This window comes from Columba livia, chromosome 13 (assembly GCF_036013475.1).
Source record: "Columba livia isolate bColLiv1 breed racing homer chromosome 13, bColLiv1.pat.W.v2, whole genome shotgun sequence".
Classification (NCBI taxonomy): domain Eukaryota; kingdom Metazoa; phylum Chordata; class Aves; order Columbiformes; family Columbidae; genus Columba; species Columba livia.
In genome coordinates, this window is record NC_088614.1 from 21,332,765 (window position 1) to 21,348,991 (window position 16,227).

Below are 16,227 nucleotides of genomic sequence, written 5' to 3' on the forward strand. Positions count from 1 at the left end.
GAACGCCAAAACCTACAGCGGAAGCTGCGGTGGCTTTAGCGTGCAAGGGGCGCGAGCGCCGTGAAGCCGCCCGTGTGGCCGAGCGTCCCGATCGCGGCGCTGAGCGTTAGACGGACTTGAGCCGCGTGCCGGAATTGTTTTGTTTTGGAGAGGGCGGGATAAACCTGGAGCACAACTTGTGAGGGCGGTACGTCGTGGGCAGGTTTTAGTATTGCCTGTGGAGTGCCGCTAGAAGCGTTCGTAGTTCTTGCTTGTCTCTGTTACAAGATGAGCCGTGTCGTCCTGCGTGACGCGTAACGGGAGGACGGCGCGGTAGCGGTGCTCTGCACAAGAGCCCGTTGGGCGGTATTTTAGCTCGTGGGAAAGGGATTGGGGAACCACCTGGTGGGAATGCGAGGAGAGCAGCCCTGGCGGAATCTGAGGAGCCGAGGCCGTTGTATAAATTGGACAAGGAAGGAAAGGCTGCGGGCACAGCGCGGTGCTGCACCCGGCCGCCCCAACGCGGAACTCTAATGTGGAATTCCTGTGTTTCAGAGGGGGAGCTGTGACCGCCCCGTGCTCAGCAGACCCCCCAGCCCGGGTGGGGGGAGCAGCGCCGGAGCGGGAGACGCGGCTCCGTCCTCCGTCCCCAGCGTGCCGGGGGGCGGCTGCCGGCCTGTGGGACGTGGCTGCGGCTGTTCGGGGCGCTGCCCCCCCATGTTTGGGCGCTCTGGTATGTACATAGGTAAATGGCGTTTTAAAGTAACGTGCTGCCCGCTGGGGCTGTTTTCCTTTTCTACCTTTTTTTTTTTTGAGTGAATAAATGGGGGGACTCGGGGGGTGACGATGACGTTACTGGAGGAGCAGGCCAGTGAGAGATGGGGGCATTCAGCCCCAAAACGCCTGAACAGTCATGGGTGGGGTGTTTAGTGGTGCTGTGGGGAGGAGAAATTTCTCCCTGTCCGTTGCAGAGAAAACAGAACAATCCCACATCAAAGCTGTCCTAGAGAAGTACTTGCTGTTTGTCATTGCGGTTCTAGAGCAGCCCGATGTGCTGTTAAAGGTTGTGGTGGTGCGGGTCAGGGATCCCCAGGCTGTGCCGAGACCGCAGGACGGCTGCTGGTGGAACAAAGTCAAGGACAGCTTCTCAGAGTAAGAACCTCTCTATTTGTTCTCCTCGGGACACATCCCTTTGCCTCTGGACCCCTCACAAGCTCACTCGCCACCTTGTTCCCTCAGAAACCCGTTTCCTCCCAGTTCCTCTGCGATTACCCTGCCTGCCTTTGGGTCCCTGCAGGCTCGTTGGTGGCATCACGGTGCCTGTTTGACCTTTTGCCCCGTTAAATTCCACTCTTTTCTCTCTTCCCCTCAAAACTTCCCCGGTTGCTCTTGTCACATCCCAGAGGCCTCATTTTCCCCTCTTGTCTCCTCTCAGGACCCCCCATCTGTTGGCCCCTGTCGAGGGTTTAGATTGCGGGGTGACAGTAAAACCCTGGCAGATGTATTGTTAACCCCGTCTCCCCCCCACTTCCCCCTTTTGCCCCTCCCTCTCCCCCCTTCCCACTCAGGACAGGCGATCCGGAGGGAAAGAAGGACAGAGAGAAGAGAGTTGGAAAAACTGGCAATGTTTTACTAATGCTATATTAAGAGTAGAGAAAATAATACAAAACCAATCCTGAAAGTCTCAGCAACTGCAGAGCCGGCACCTGAAGTCCTGGACTGGACTCTGCAGCCAACCGGAGCTGGATTCAGTCTCTCAGCAGGCCTCAGTTTGCAGGGACGACTAGCAAGGTCCTCTCCTAATGTCACCATAAGCAGAAGGGACGAAAAGGGGCAAAGAGGACAAGATCCTCATGATCTGCCACTTCTATATGAAGTATTCATGTGAAGGGGATGTTATACACGGTTGGTCAGTTTGTTGGTCACCTGTTTCTTGTTGCTCCTCTTGCAAGATGTGAATCTGTCCTTATCAACAAGTAAGCATTCCATTGCAATGTTTATCAAAACATGTATGTGTCTGGTTCTCCAGGAAAAGGCAGCTAATATGAAGCTTTAGCTGACAGGCAAATTCATGCTGTCTGCCTATCAGATTGCCGGAGGGGCGGGCGTCGAGGGCTGGGTACTGCGTGCCGCCCGCAGCCAATGATGGTGCGGAAGAGGCGGGCGTTGCGGTGTCCCTACTGCGCATGCCCCAGTCGCGAGCGCTGATAGGCGGAGAGGGAGATGATTGACGTGTCCCGGGGAGCGAACCGGGATGCGGCAAGGGGCGGGTGCTGCAGTCTCCCTAGTGCGCATGCCCAAACCGCGAGCGCTGATAGGTCCGCGGTGTCTCGGGGCCGGGGCCGGGGGGGGAGACCGGGAGCGAACGGGAACGGGGGTCGGGGCGGCTGCGGAGCGCTCGCTGCGGCCGGCGCCCGGGCATCGGGAGGCGGGCGGCTCAGGGCCGCCCTTCGTGAGGTTTCCCGGAGGCGGCAGAAGGGCGGAGGGGAAGGAGGGGACAGCCGGGGACCTCCCGCCGCGCGCGTGTCCGGGGCGCGGCGGCTGTCGGTGCCCGCGGAGCCCGGCGGGACGGCGGGGGAGCGCGAGGGGCACGGAGCGGCGAAAGAGGCGGCAGGTGAGTGCGGCAGCGGCGAGGGTGACCGTGCCGTTGGAACGGGGGGAGCGGGAGGGGGCGGCGCGGCGCGGCGCGGAGGCGTTCGGTTCCGGTTCCCCCCCCCGCCCCCCCCGTCCTTACGGCCGCTCTGGCGAAGCTGCTGGGAGGCGTGCGGTCCGGAGCCGCGTCTCCCTCCGGCGCAGCGCCCGTGCCCGGTGCGGCAGCCCCTCCGGGAGCGGCGCAGCCCCCGTCGGTCGCGGGGACGGTTACAAGCAGAGCTAAGGCGCGGTTGCGGGCGGGCTGGGTGGCGTGGCGAGCGGGGCGCCGCTCCGGCGGGAGCTCGGGGCGAGCCCCGGCGGGTTCCGTGTCCTGCGGGCGCGGCTTTCGCGCCGCGGCTCTCTCTGTGCGCTTTTTTGTTTGGTCGCGTTTGTTTTTTGGGGTTTTTTTGGCGGGATTCCCGCGAAACGCGGCACGAGCGCTCGCCCGGGGCTGCCGCGGCAGGTCTCAGTGGCGCCGTCCTGTGGGCAAAGCGCGGTACTGCACCCGGCCGCCCCAACGCGGTGCCGCGGCGCGCCTCGGTGCTGCCGCCCTGTGGCGAAACTCGGGTACTGCAGCGCACGGCAAGGGGGGGGGGCAGAGACGCCGATCGAGCCGCGGGGGTTCGCGGTCGGGTCTGTGCGTGCCGGTGTCCGTCCCCCCCCGACGGGGGTCAGGTCCCCATTGGTGTGCAAACGACATCCCTCCCTCGGGGCCTCCTTAAACGTTTAATGACGTAAATATTGCTCCTGCTAACGTTGTCGGCGCGGCTTCTTTCCTCAGGGGATCCGTCCGGCAGTCGGTGGCCCGCGGTTGCTCGGCAACAGCAGAAGCGGATTGAAGGGACCGGCCGCTGGAGGATGCCGAAGCCTCCCGGGTCAGCGGTGGGAGCAGCTTTGCGTGAAGCGAGGGGTACGTGAAGCCGGGCGTGCGGTGCCGACCGCCCAGCAGGTAAGGGAAGCTAAAGCTTTACCTCCAGGGACTTCTGCCCAGAAAGCTGAAGCAATTGCTCTCGCGTGAGCTGTAGAGTTACGCAAAGAGAAGAAGATTAGTAGCTGCACTGATTCTAAGCAGGTTTCTTGAAGGGTGCGGGCCCTTGAAGCCGTTTGAAAAGAATAAAGTGTATTAACGGCACAAGGGAGGCAGATTAAACGTGATGCTCCGGTTGCTGGAAGCTGTGCTGTTGCTAGGAGAGTTGCCGTCACGCGTTGCAACGGGCCTCAGAAGGGAAACGCTGCTCAGGAAACTGGCCATAAATTGGCAGGCGCCGCTGTCAAACCAGCCACCGAGAGGACAGAGACCGGTACGGAAGCTGCGTCTCTGAGCCCAGGTGGCCGTGTCCTCCAGCCAACGTCAGGGAACTGTAACAAAGAGGATAAGCAATTAATAGGAGATTAATAGCCCGATCAGAATTAGGGTCCAAAGGAGCCGTCACCGGCGACGGGAGAGCAGCGGCGCCTCGCGGCGCGAGGAGCTGAAGCGCTCTGTCGAGATCGGACGAACAGGTAAGAGCGAATTTAGAAGCTCTGTGCGAACGAGGCAATGGGAAACGTGCCTAGAAAACCGTCTTGATAGTGCACACGGGGTACAGACAAGAGCAGCCGGACGAGGGAAACGTACCAGGACGACACTGGCAAAGGGAGTTCTCCGAGCTGCCTGGAAAAGGGGGGTGTCGATACCGGCCGGCACGAACGGCTCCCTTCTCGGGTCGGCCGGAAGCGTTGCCGGGCCGGGGGGCGGCTGCCGGCCTGCGGGCCGGGGCTGCGGCTGTTTGGGGCGCCGCCCCCGCTTTGTTTTCCTCGGGGAGCCCCCCCACGCTCGGGGGCTTGTGGGACGTGCACGTGCGAATGACACGGTGTTCCCAGCTGCTCTGTTCTCTGCCTTGTTTTTTCAGACGCCTGTCCCTGTTTTCTCTTCCCGCTTTTGAAGAGAAGCTGCCGAGTCAGCGTACGCTGCGGTGAAGTTCTACAAGATGCAGCCCTCAGGAACCGGTTGCTGTGGGGTTGCTCGTGCGGCCAGCTTTTGGTGTCGGTTGTTCCGGCGCTCCGTCGCGGTGTAGAGCCGGCCCCGTACGTAGCGGTGAGGCGTACCGCAGTTCGGTTTGATTCTCGGATAGGCCTCGGCTCTGACTGTGCACTCGAACGCCAAAACCTACAGCGGAAGCTGCGGTGGCTTTAGCGTGCAAGGGGCGCGAGCGCCGTGAAGCCGCCCGTGTGGCCGAGCGTCCCGATCGCGGCGCTGAGCGTTAGGCGGACTTGAGCCGCGTGCCGGAATTGTTTTGTTTTGGAGAGGGCGGGATAAACCTGGAGCACAACTTGTGAGGGCGGTACGTCGTGGGCAGGTTTTAGTATTGCCTGTGGAGTGCCGCTAGAAGCGTTCGTAGTTCTTGCTTGTCTCTGTTACAAGATGAGCCGTGTCGTCCTGCGTGACGCGTAACGGGAGGACGGCGCGGTAGCGGTGCTCTGCAAAAGAGCCCGTTGGGGGGTATTTTAGCTCGCGGGAAAGGGATTGGGGAACCACCTGGTGGGAATGCGAGGAGAGCAGCCCTGGCGGAATCTGAGGAGCCGAGGCCGTTGTATAAATTGGACAAGGAAGGAAAGGCTGCGGGCAAAGCGCGGTGCTGCACCCGGCCGCCCCAGTGCGGTGCCGCGGCGCGCCTCGGTGCTGCCGCCCTGTGGCGAAACCCCGGTACTGCAGCGCACGGCAAGGGGGGGGGGCAGATGCCGCGATTGAGAGACGGGGACGCAACTTGATGCAAGCAAAGTGTCCACTTTATTGCTCTTCACACAATTCTTTTATACTGTTACATGCATAACAACTACTATCGTGGATTATGCTGATTGGCACAACAATTAATTATCTCATACATATTACAAAGGCTGAGCTCATGATAGGTTAGTAAGAGCATGCAAATCTGTCCTAGCTCCTTGTTACTATCGTGTCCTGTGTGCTGGGCAAGCTTTACAGGCTGCTTTCTCACAGCCACAAGGTCCTGTTGCTAAACAGGACATTCCCATCTATCATCACAAGTTTCTGCTCTTTGTGCTTACATCTGCATGTTGTAACTTTTCACGGCCCTTAGTAATTTTCCATGCTAACACAACAGGTCGAGTAGCTAGAACTAGCATATTAACTATAGATATATATTTTTGCTAATATCCTATAAGCCTAGATAACCCACAGGCAGAGACGCCGATCGAGCCGCGGGGGTTCGCGGTCGGGTCTGTGCGGGCCGGTGTCCGTCCCCCCCGACGGGGGTCAGGTCCCCATTGGTGTGCAAACGACACCCCTCCCTCGATGGCTCCTTAGGAGGGTTAATCCCAGTCCTCGTTCTTTTGGCAGCGGCGGGTCTGTGACCTCGCGGGAAGCCCAGGCTGCTGCACAGAGCTCGTCGGGAGCGGGAGCCGCGGAGGCGGGGGGCCTCGACGAGCCAGAGCTGCGTCAGACGGAGGGGGGCGCGCGCGCTGCCCGGGGGCCGCGTCCGGCGGAGCCGAAGTGACCTGCGGCGGCAACGAGCGGGAGCCGCTCGGAGCTGGAGCGGCCGTTGGCCGCGCCTTCCCTGGGGAGGTGAGCGCGGGGAGCCCGGCCTCTCTCTCCCTCGGGGATTAAACGCGCGCCCTTCCCGGGGGCGGCGGCGAGGCGGGTTCCCCCGGCTCTCCCGGGGCGGCCCCGCTGCCGGGGGGCGCGGGCGAGGCGGCGGCAGCGCCTCCTCGGTGCCGGGGGGCGGAGGGGAGAGAGACCTGCCGGCCGGAGCCGCGGGGCGCGCGGCCCCTCGGGCAGGGCGCTCCCGGTCTCTGGGCCGCAGGCCGGGGGCGGCAGACGGGTTCGGGTGCTCTGGCGTGCTTTTTAGCCAGCGTGGCCTTCTCCGCGCCGTGAAGAAAATCCCGCGCGGTCGATTCCGCTCGCCGCTCGGGAGATGCCGCGTCTCTGGGGCCGTGGACTGGGGAAGAACGTTTGCGAGTTGGAGGGCGCTACAAGATATTCCGCGGGGAAGCCGGAGAAGAGGCAAATTGGCTGTCAGCGGAGTTGCGTTCCTTCGGTTTAGGACGTTCAGCTTGTCCTTCCAGAGAAGGAGCAGTCGTGGGTAGGGCCGAGAGAGGCTTTTAGGCGCGTGATCGGAATTGGAGCCAAATGGCACTCGACGTTGCCGCCGTGGGTCTTGGCTTTCAGTGGTTTCCCCGCGGCTGCCTGGTGTTTGGGAGCTCGGAGCGGGCATTTTTTTTCCCCCAAGGAGAGGCTGTGCTTGAAACAGAACTTGCTTGAAGAAGACAGACGAGGCGGGTGAGGATGCAGAGCGGGCCAATCAGATCGCTCGGGAGGGCTGGAGGGGCGGAGCGCCGATAGGCGGGGAGCATGGCAATTGATGTGCGTAGGCAGCCAATGAGGTTGCCGGGGGGGCGGGCGTTGCGGTGTCCGTACTGCGCATGCCCAACTTGCGCAGTCCTCAGTCAGGTCTGACGCTGAGGCGGGCACCTGGGGGCGGAGCGCGGGAAGGAGCATCCAATAGGAGGACGGCGCGGCGGGGTGGAAAGCAGCCAATCAGAGCGCGCCGTCTCAATCCCGTTTGAACAGCTGCCTCCCTGGCAAACGCGTCCGTGGGGTCCCGGGGCGGGTAGCGGGAGTTAACGGGGAAACGGGGGTCGGGGCGAGGGAGGGGAGGCTGTGGAGCGCTCATTTTGGCCTCTCCGTCCCTTTTGCCTCTCTCTCCCTCTCTCTGTGTCTCCTTGTCTTGCTCCCTGTCCCTGTCTTTCTCTGGTAAGCTGACCTGCTCTTTGCCCTTCTTTTTTTGTGGAATCACAGGCTCCTTCTGCTTGGAAAAGACACGTGCAGTTTTAAATTTGGGTTTGAACTCTAGGGTTTTTTTTCCCCCATTAGCGTAAGTGGACGGCACGTTGTCCTGTGGCTCAATCCCCGTTCTGTTCCGTGGAGCCTTCAGTTTAGGATGTTCAGGTAAGACAGTTTGTCCTTCCAGAGAAGGAGCAGTCACCGGTAGGACCGAGAGAGGCTTTTAAGCGCGTGATCGGAACTGAAGCCAAATGGCACTTGACGTTGCCGCTGTGGGTCTTGGCTTTCACTGGTTTCCCCGCGGCTCCCTGGTGTTGGGGAGCTCGGAGCGGGCACGTTTTTTTCCCCGAGGGGAGGCTGTGCTTAAAAAAGAACGTGTTTCCTCAGAGAAGTGCAAGTCCGCGTGCGTAAGACAGACAAAAACCCCAGCCAGCCTAGTCAAGTTCTGAGCGTGCGTCTGTCAGGCGGCTGCTTTACGTTGAGGAGCGCACGGCCGTGCAATGGTAAGGGCGAAGGGCAAGGCAAGACAGAAGGGTTTTTCCTGCTGCGGGTGACCAGCCGCCCCCCTTTTCCGCGTGAAGCAGAGGAGCGCGGTTCGTTGTCGCCTTTTAAACGCGGCGGCGGCGGCGGCAAGCCGCGCGGCCGGAGGGCGCGGGGTGGGGGGGGGGGGGTCCCGGCAGGGCGGCGACCCGGCGGGTGAGGATGCAGAGCGGGCCAATCAGATGGCGCGGGAGGGCTGGAGGGCTGGAGGAGCGGAGCGCTGGTTGGCTGCCTAGGCACGTCAGTTGCCTTTCTGTCTGCCAATCAGATTGCCGGGGGGGCGGGCGTCGAGGGCTGGGTACTGCGCATGCCCCAAAGAGCGAGCGCTGATAGGCGGAGAGATGCTGATTGGCGTGCCGCCCGCAGCCAATGATGTTGCCGAAGGGGCGGGCGTTGCGGCGTCCCTAGTGCGCATGCCCCAGCCGCGATCGCTGATAGGCGGCGAGAGAAGTGATTGACGTGTCCCGGGGAGCCAACCGGGATGCGGCAAGGGGCGGGAGCTGCGGTCTCCCTACTGCGCATGCCCCAGCCGCGATCGCTGATAGGCGGCAAGAGGGCTGATTGACGTGTCCCGGGGAGCCAACCGGGATGCGGCAAGGGGCGGGTGCTGCGGTCTCCCTACTGCGCATGCCCAAACCGCCAGCGCTGATAGGTCCGCGGTGTCTCGGTGCCGCGCCGTGGGGGGAGACCGGGAGCGAACGGGAACGGGGGTCGGGGCGGCTGCGGAGCGCTCGCTGCGGCCGGCGCCCGGGCATCGGGAGGCGGGCGGCTCAGGGCCGCCCTTCGTGAGGTTTCCCGGAGGCGGCAGAAGGGCGGAGGGGAAGGAGGGGACAGCCGGGGACCTCCCGCCGCGCGCGTGTCCGGGGCGCGGCGGCTGTCGGTGCCCGCGGAGCCCGGCGGGACGGCGGGGGAGCGCGAGGGGCACGGAGCGGCGAAAGAGGCGGCAGGTGAGTGCGGCAGCGGCGAGGGTGACCGTGCCGTTGGAACGGGGGGAGCGGGAGGGGGCGGCGCGGCGCGGCGCGGAGGCGTTCGGTTCCGGTTCCCCCCCCCCGCCCCCCCCGCCCCCCCCCGCCCTTACGGCCGCGCTGGCGAAGCTGCTGGGAGGCGTGCGGTCCGGAGCCGCGTCTCCCTCCGGCGCAGCGCCCGTGCCCGGTGCGGCAGCCCCTCCGGGAGCGGCGCAGCCCCCGTCGGTCGCGGGGACGGTTACAAGCAGAGCTAAGGCGCGGTTGCGGGCGGGCTGGGTGGCGTGGCGAGCGGGGCGCCGCTCCGGCGGGAGCTCGGGGCGAGCCCCGGCGGGTTCCGTGTCCTGCGGGCGCGGCTTTCGCGCCGCGGCTCTCTCTGTGCGCTTTTTTGTTTGGTCGCGTTTGTTTTTTGGGTTTTTTTTGGCGGGATTCCCGCGAAACGCGGCACGAGCGCTCGCCCGGGGCTGCCGCGGCAGGTCTCAGTGGCGCCGTCCTGTGGGCAAAGCGCGGTACTGCACCCGGCCGCCCCAACGCGGTGCCGCGGCGCGCCTCGGTGCTGCCGCCCTGTGGCGAAACTCGGGTACTGCAGCGCACGGCAAGGTGGGGGGGCAGAGACGCCGATCGAGCCGCGGGGGTTCGCGGTCGGGTCTGTGCGTGCCGGTGTCCGTCCCCCCCCGACGGGGGTCAGGTCCCCATTGGTGTGCAAACGACATCCCTCCCTCGGGGCCTCCTTAAACGTTTAATGACGTAAATATTGCTCCTGCTAACGTTGTCGGCGCGGCTTCTTTCCTCAGGGGATCCGTCCGGCAGTCGGTGGCCCACGGTTGCTCGGCAACAGCAGAAGCGGATTGAAGGGACCGGCCGCTGGAGGATGCCGAAGCCTCCCGGGTCAGCGGTGGGAGCAGCTTTGCGTGAAGCGAGGGGTACGTGAAGCCGGGCGTGCGGTGCCGACCGCCCAGCAGGTAAGGGAAGCTAAAGCTTTACCTCCAGGGACTTCTGCCCAGAAAGCTGAAGCAATTGCTCTCGCGTGAGCTGTAGAGTTACGCAAAGAGAAGAAGATTAGTAGCTGCACTGATTCTAAGCAGGTTTCTTGAAGGGTGCGGGCCCTTGAAGCCGTTTGAAAAGAATAAAGTGTATTAACGGCACAAGGGAGGCAGATTAAACGTGATGCTCCGGTTGCTGGAAGCTGTGCTGTTGCTAGGAGAGTTGCCGTCACGCGTTGCAACGGGCCTCAGAAGGGAAACGCTGCTCAGGAAACTGGCCATAAATTGGCAGGCGCCGCTGTAAAACCAGCCACCGAGAGGACCGAGACCGGTACGGAAGCCGCGTCTCTGAGCCCAGGTGGCCGTGTCCTCCAGCCAACGTCAGGGAACTGTAACAAAGAGGATAAGCAATTAATAGGAGATTTATAGCCCGATCAGAATTAGGGTCCAAAGGAGCCGTCACGGGCGACGGGAGAGCAGCGGCGCCTCGCGGCGCAAGGAGCTGACGCGCTCTGTCGAGATCGGACGAACAGGTAAGAGCGAATTTAGAAGCCCTGTGCGAACGAGGCAATGGGAAACGTGCCTAGAAAACCATCTTGATGGTGCACGCGGGGTACAGACAAGAGCAGCCGGACGAGGGAAACGTACCAGGACGACGCTGGCAAAGGGAGTTCTCCGAGCTGCCTGGAAAAGGGGGGTGTCGATACCGGCCGGCACGAACAGCTCCCTTCTCGGGTCGGCCGGAAGCGTTGCCGTGCCGGGGGGCGGCTGCCGGCCTGCGGGCCGGGGCTGCGGCTGTTTGGGGCGCTGCCCCCGCTTTGTTTTCCTCGGGGAGCCCCCCCACGTTCGGGGGCTTGTGGGACGTGCACGTGCGAATGACACGGTGTTCCCAGCTGCTCTGTTCTCTGCCTTGTTTTTCCAGACGCCTGTCCCTGTTTTCTCTTCCCGCTTTTGAAGAGAAGCTGCCGAGTCAGCGTACGCTGCGGTGAAGTTCTACAAGATGCAGCCCTCAGGAACCGGTTGACGTGAGGGAAATGCTTTCTGACCGCCTGCACGGTGAGGGGACGTTTTTCACCTTTTAGCTCCTTCTGCACGACAAGAGGGAGACGGAAGGTTAAGTAACACGTTGTTTAGGAGCTGAGAGCTTAGTTTGTATTTAACTAATAATTAAGAGACGTGTTGTCAGCGAGAAACTAAACGATTACAACTAACCTCATCAAATGAAGTAAAGACAGGCCAGCCAGGCGTGGTGGTGGAGTTGCTCTCTATGTGAGAGAGCAGCTACAGTGTACTAAATTCTGCCCAGGAGCGGATGAGGAGCGAGTTGAGAGTGTATGGGTCAGGATCAAGGGGCAGTCTGTCAGGGGTGACACTGCTGTGGGCGTCTGTTGCAGGCCACCAGATCAGGCTGAGGAAGCTGATGAGGCCTTCTATGGGCAGCTGAGAGCGGCCTCACGGTCACAGGCCCTGTTGTTGTGGGGGATTTTAAGTTCCCTGGTGTTTGCTGGAAGGACCGTTCAGCCAGCCAGCCACAGTCCAGGAGGTTCCTGCCGTGCATCGGTGAGAACCGCCTCATGCAGGTGGTGGAGGAGCCGACTGGGAGAGGTGCACTGCTGGATCTCATCCTCGCTAGCAAGGAGGGTCTGGTCGAAGCAGGAAAGGTTGAGGGCTGCCTGGGCTGCAGTGACCACGAGAAGGTGGAGTTCAGCATCTTGGGTGGCAGGAACAGAACAGCAAGTAGAATTGCAACCCTGGACTTTAGCAGGGCCAACTTTGGCCTTTTCAAGCAATTGCTGGGGGAAATCCCACGGGCAAGACTGCTTGAAGGAAAAGGGGCCCGAGATAGCTGGGTTGCATTCAGAGATTGCTTCTTCCACGCTCAGGATCAGAGCATCCCCACACGAAGGGAGTCGAGGAAGGGAGCCAGGAGGCCTGCGTGGTTGAACAGGGACCTGTTGGGTATGCTCAAGCAGAAGAGGAGAGTTTGCAGGTCATGGAGGCAGGGGCTGGTCACTTGGGAGGAATATAGGGCTGCTGTTAGAGGATGCAGGAAGGCAGCTAGGATAGCCAAGGCCCCCTAGAATTACAGCTGGCGAGAGGGGTCAAGGACAGCAAAAAGAGCTTTTTCAAATACATAGCAGATAAAACTAACACCAGAGGCAATGTAGGCCCACTGATGAACGGGGTGGGTGCCCTGGTGGCAGAAGATACAGAGGAGGCAGAATTCCTGAATGCCTTCTTTGTCTCTGTCTACTCTGCCGGAGGCCGTCCTGGGGAGCCCTGTACCCCTGAGACCCCGGATGAAGCCAGGTCAGTGGAGGAGTTTGCTTTAGTCGATGAGGACTGGGTTAGGGAGCAATTAAATAGTCTGGACATCCATAAATCCACGGGTCCGGATGGGATGCACCCGCGGGTGCTGAGGGAGCCGGCTGAAGTCACTGCTGGACCGCTCTCCGTCATCTTTGCCAAGTCTTGGGAAACGGGGGAGGTGCCCGAGGATTGGAGGAAAGCAAATGTCACTGCAGTCTTCAAAAAGGGCAAGAAGGAGGACCCGGGTAATTACAGACCGGTCAGCCTCACCTCTGTCCCTGGGAAAGTAATGGAACAGCTTCGTCTGGACAACAGAGCAGTGAGGTGGGTTGCAAACTGGCTTAAGGAGAGAAGCCAGAGAGCGGTAGTCAATGGTGCGGAGTCCAGCTGGAGGCCAGTATCCAGTGCAGTGCCTCAGGGGTCAGCGCTGGGGCCAATATTATTCAATATATTCATTAACGATTTGGACGAGGGAATAGAGTGCACTATCGGCAAGTTTGCTGATGACACCAAGCTGGGAGGGGTGGCTGACACGCCAGAAGGCTGTGCTGCCATCAGAGACCTGGACAGGCTGGAGAGTTGGGCGGGGAATAACCTGATGAAATTTGACAAGGGCAAGTGTAGAGTCCTGCACCTGGGCAGGAACAACCCCAGGTTCCAGTATAGGTTGGGAAATTACATGTTAGAGAGCAGTGTAGGGGAAAGGGACCTGGGGGTCCTGGTGGACAGCAGGGTGACCATGAGCCAGCCCTGTGCCCTTGTGGCCAGGAAGGCCAATGGCATCCTGGGGTGTATTAGAAGGGGGGTGGTTAGTAGGTGGAGAGAGGTCCTCCTTCCCCTCTGCTCCGCCCTGGTGAGACCGCATCTGGAATATTGTGTCCAGTTGTGGGCCCCTCAGTTCCAGAAGGACAGGGAACTGCTGGAGAGGGTCCAGCGTAGGGCAACCAAGATGATTAAGGGAGTGGAGCATCTCCCGTGTGAGGAAAGGCTGAGGGAGCTGGGGCTCTTTAGTTTGGAGAAGAGGAGACTAAGGGGGGACCTTATCAATGTTTATAAATACATAAAGGGTGAGTGCCATGAGGATGGAGCCAGGCTCTTCTCGGTGGCAAACAACGATAGGACAAGGGGTAATGGGATCAAGCTGGAACACAAGAGGTTCCACTTAAACTTGAGCAGAAACTTCCTCTCAGTGAGGGTGGCAGAGCCTGGCCCAGGCTGCCCAGGGGGGTTGCGGAGCCTCCTTCTCTGGAGACATTCAAAACCCGCCTGGACGTGCTCCTGTGCGACCTCACCTGGGCGTTCCTGCTCCACGGGGGGATTGGACTGGATGATCTTTTGAGGTCCCTTCCCGTCCCAAACATACTGTGATACTGTGAAGAATGCGGCTTAGCAGCGCTGCTGACTCTGCCGTCCCGTTCCCTTCCCCGTTTCAGCCGGCGAGGCGGCCGGAGGACCCGCTCTGTGCGGCCGCGGGGCCCGCGGAGTCGAGGGCTCTGTCGGCGCGCCCCGGGGGTTTCTCTGGAGAGACTCCTCGTCTCGGTCGCGTCGCGGCGGGGACGGACGAGGACCTCTGGCGAGGGGTCTTTCTGCGCTGGGAGCCGGGACCGGGCACGCGCTCGCGGGGCGTCCGTAAGTCGCGGTACGGAATTTAGGCAGGATCGCGCGCACGGGCTTGCGAGCGCCTTACAGGCGTGCGGTGGTTGCTCGTGCGGCCAGCTTTTGGTGTCGGTTGTTCCGGCGCTCCGTCGCGGTGTAGAGCCGGCCCCGTACGTAGCGGTGAGGCGTACCGCAGTTCGGTTTGATTCTCGGATAGGCCTCGGCTCTGACTGTGCACTCGAACGCCAAAACCTACAGCGGAAGCTGCGGTGGCTTTAGCGTGCAAGGGGCGCGAGCGCCGTGAAGCCGCCCGTGTGGCCGAGCGTCCCGATCGCGGCGCTGAGCGTTAGACGGACTTGAGCCGCGTGCCGGAATTGTTTTGTTTTGGAGAGGGCGGGATAAACTTGGAGCACAACTTGTGAGGGCGGTACGTCGTGGGCAGGTTTTAGTATTGCCTGTGGAGTGCCGCTAGAAGCGTTCGTAGTTCTTGCTTGTCTCTGTTACAAGATGAGCCGTGTCGTCCTGCGTGACGCGTAACGGGAGGACGGCGCGGTAGCGGTGCTCTGCACAAGAGCCCGTTGGGCGGTATTTTAGCTCGCGGGAAAGGGATTGGGGAACCACCTGGTGGGAATGCGAGGAGAGCAGCCCTGGCGGAATCTGAGGAGCCGAGGCCGTTGTATAAATTGGACAAGGAAGGAAAGGCTGCGGGCACAGCGCGGTGCTGCACCCGGCCGCCCCAACGCGGAACTCTAATGTGGAATTCCTGTGTTTCAGAGGGGGAGCTGTGACCGCCCCGTGCTCAGCAGACCCCCCAGCCCGGGTGGGGGGAGCAGCGCCGGAGCGGGAGACGCGGCTCCGTCCTCCGTCCCCAGCGTGCCGGGGGGCGGCTGCCGGCCTGTGGGACGTGGCTGCGGCTGTTCGGGGCGCTGCCCCCCCATGTTTGGGCGCTCTGGTATGTACATAGGTAAATGGCGTTTTAAAGTAACGTGCTGCCCGCTGGGGCTGTTTTCCTTTTCTACCTTTTTTTTTTTGAGTGAATAAATGGGGGGACTCGGGGGGTGACGATGACGTTACTGGAGGAGCAGGCCAGTGAGAGATGGGGGCATTCAGCCCCAAAACGCCTGAACAGTCATGGGTGGGGTGTTTAGTGGTGCTGTGGGGAGGAGAAATTTCTCCCTGTCCGTTGCAGAGAAAACAGAACAATCCCACATCAAAGCTGTCCTAGAGAAGTACTTGCTGTTTGTCATTGCGGTTCTAGAGCAGCCCGATGTGCTGTTAAAGGTTGTGGTGGTGCGGGTCAGGGATCCCCAGGCTGTGCCGAGACCGCAGGACGGCTGCTGGTGGAACAAAGTCAAGGACAGCTTCTCAGAGTAAGAACCTCTCTATTTGTTCTCCTCGGGACACATCCCTTTGCCTCTGGACCCCTCACAAGCTCACTCGCCACCTTGTTCCCTCAGAAACCCGTTTCCTCCCAGTTCCTCTGCGATTACCCTGCCTGCCTTTGGGTCCCTGCAGGCTCGTTGGTGGCATCACGGTGCCTGTTTGACCTTTTGCCCCATTAAATTCCCCTCTTTTCTCTCTTCCCCTCAAAACTTCCCCAGTTGCTCTTGACACACCCCAGAGGCCTCATTTTCCCCTCTTGTCTCCTCTCAGGACCCCCCATCTGTTGGCCCCTGTCGAGGGTTTAGATTGCGGGGTGACAGTAAAACCCTGGCAGATGTATTGTTAACCCCGTCTCCCCCCCACTTCCCCCTTTTGCCCCTCCCTCTCCCCCCTTCCCACTCAGGACAGGCGATCCGGAGGGAAAGAAGGACAGAGAGAAGAGAGTTGGAAAAACTGGCAATGTTTTACTAATGCTATATTAAGAGCAGAGAAAATAATACAAAACCAATCCTGAAAGTCTCAGCAACTGCAGAGCCGGCACCTGAAGTCCTGGACTGGACTCTGCAGCCAACCGGAGCTGGATTCAGTCTCTCAGCAGGCCTCAGTTTGCAGGGACGACTAGCAAGGTCCTCTCCTAATGTCACCATAAGCAGAAGGGACGAAAAGGGGCAAAGAGGACAAGATCCTCATGATCTGCCACTTCTATATGAAGTATTCATGTGAAGGGGATGTTATACACGGTTGGTCAGTTTGTTGGTCACCTGTTTCTTGTTGCTCCTCTTGCAAGATGTGAATCTGTCCTTATCAACAAGTAAGCATTCCATTGCAGTGTTTATCAAAACATGTATGTGTCTGGTTCTCCAGGAAAAGGCAGCTAATATGAAGCTTTAGCTGACAGGCAAATTCACTGAAAGAGAAACTTGTTTTTTAATGAAACCAGGACAGCCCCCTCCCCAATCCCCTCAGGACTCCTCTGATTCCCATCTGCTCCTCTCAGGACAGCTGAGCTTGTCTTTTGGGGCCCCTGAGAGCCCCCATTTACCTTCTTTTACCTACCTTT

At 60.8% G+C, this 16,227-nt stretch overlaps 1 protein-coding gene across 16 annotated transcripts in view; it reads left to right on the forward strand.

The window, feature by feature from the left end:
• Positions 1-16,227, forward strand: part of LOC135575375 (uncharacterized) — a 61,873-nt gene that overhangs the window by 36,480 nt on the left and 9,166 nt on the right. For 10 of the 16 annotated variants that reach the window (XM_065029284.1, XM_065029292.1, XM_065029294.1 and 7 more), the window contains one exon: positions 1-15,154. This exon is cut by the window's left edge. The gene's annotated coding sequence lies outside the window, so the exon portion shown is untranslated. The remainder of the gene's footprint in view (positions 15,155-16,227) is intronic. The other 6 variants (XM_065029286.1, XM_065029289.1, XM_065029285.1 and 3 more) reach the window with 6 other exon arrangements.